The 1,761-nt window shown below is 46.1% G+C and overlaps 1 protein-coding gene across 1 annotated transcript in view; it reads left to right on the top strand.

Annotated features, from left to right (window-relative positions):
- Positions 1-1,761, top strand: part of LOC101857583 (glypican-6) — a gene marked incomplete in the record, with an annotated part of 96,779 nt that overhangs the window by 46,113 nt on the left and 48,905 nt on the right.

The following is a 1,761-nucleotide window of genomic DNA, read 5'->3' as shown; positions in this document are numbered from 1 at the left end:
CTCCCAACCCCCTCCCCCCTTCTACACACCCTAACTTTGCTAAAGTTTCCTCACCCTGGCTTCCCCTCTGTACACTCTACAGTATTCACCCTTCCCCCACTCAATTATAACCACACAAAAAATAGAACTTAAAATAATATTAAAAAAAAAACCCCAACTCAATTCCCGCCCCCTCCCTCAGGGGGAAAAAGTAAGGGAAAAACCCGAAGCCTGTTATCCCCTGACTAAAGTACGACCGCAGTAACAAGTCTAACCCCTGACGTTTTAAGCCTTCCCGCATTAAGCTAAATTGGAGAGAGTCTGGTCGTTTGTTGTCTGGCCACTTGATCCGTCCCAAAATAAATGTTATCTACATCCTCTTAATGCCGTCGAAATTCCTGTTGGGATTTACAGTTTTATTTGATAGTTAAATGATAACTCGACACACAGCTGTCGCCGGCTGTAGCGATTTCCCAAGGTCGGGGGGAACTCCCCTGTACAATCTGTGCCATTCTTTTGTTTGGGAGATTTACCCAGTGCTTTGAACGGCTTACAGTTTCGACCCTTGTGCTTCGAACGTAATGCTGACGCCATTACGAGTGTTGTTCTTGTCGACAGTTGGGCGAAGGGCTACAAGCTGTCTCCCCCCCCCTCACCTTTTCTGTCCCCCCCTTCTCTCTCTTTTTGTCTGTCTGTCTGTCTGTCTGTCTGTCTGTCTGTCTGTCTGTCTGTCTGTCTGTCTGTCTGTCTGTCTGTCTGTCTGTCTGTGTCGAGACGTCGTTGTCTCGTTTTCATCATCATCATCATCATCATCATCATCATCATCATCATCATCATCATCATCATCATCATCATCATCATCATCATGTGATGCGCTGTCCCCGGCATATAATGTCACCCCATTACAGCCGTCCCTGATTTTCCTGTCCTGTGACGAATTAGCACGGGCCTGGTGAGCCCTTAACTAGGTCAGCCGGCCATGTACAAAGATCCGTTGTCGTCCTAATTTCGCTCCGGATTCCTTGTCTCTGTACTTAGCCTAATCCTGCACTTGGAGGTGGGACAGGATGTGACAGGGTGGAGTTGGTTGTGGGTAGGGGATGAGTAACCCCAACCGAAACAAAAACCCCCAAAGAAACAAAGCAAAAAAAACAAAAAACCAACAACCCTGAGACATGGACCCGGCGTTTGCTGGACTGACACGCTGAGCAATGAAACTTTTTTTGTTCGCATAACAAAATGTCCACATGTGATGAAACGGTCTAACGTGCGGGTTACACACTGGTCATCTTCTGTTTGGCCTCAATGCACGGTGTATGGGTGTTTGTTTGTATGTGTGTGTGTGTGTGTGTGTGTGTGTGTTGGGGGGGGGGGATGGTGGTTAGGGTGGGGAAGCGGGGATTCAACAGTGGTGGGTTCTTTTTCTCCCTTTTAACTCGGTTGTTTCTAACCTCGAAAGAATGTGGTTCTGAGGTGGTATTTCGCCTGAAAAATAGTTTCTGTCACTTCAACGTGAATTGGAATAGCGCCCCGTCTCTTCGTAAAGAGCTAGGTTTTTAACCAAAAGACAAAGTTACTTAAACAAGACAGAGACGAGTGTAGGGTGTAACCGACCGAAGACGACTTTCGAAAAAACAAAACAAAACAAAACAAAACTCCACCTACCCATCATTGCTTCTCCGTGTTGAAGCGACTGTAAGGTTTGCATTGTATCCAGCGGTTTCTCGGAAATTTTATACTGTTTGTATTTTGAATTATTTGAACATCTCAAGCTCTTGTTGG

The sequence above is a fragment of the Aplysia californica genome, unplaced genomic scaffold, assembly GCF_000002075.1.
Source record: "Aplysia californica isolate F4 #8 unplaced genomic scaffold, AplCal3.0 scaffold00410, whole genome shotgun sequence".
Classification (NCBI taxonomy): Eukaryota; Metazoa; Mollusca; class Gastropoda; order Aplysiida; family Aplysiidae; genus Aplysia; species Aplysia californica.
Note: the sequence above shows the minus strand (reverse complement) of the source record. Positions and strands in the feature narration are given on the sequence as shown.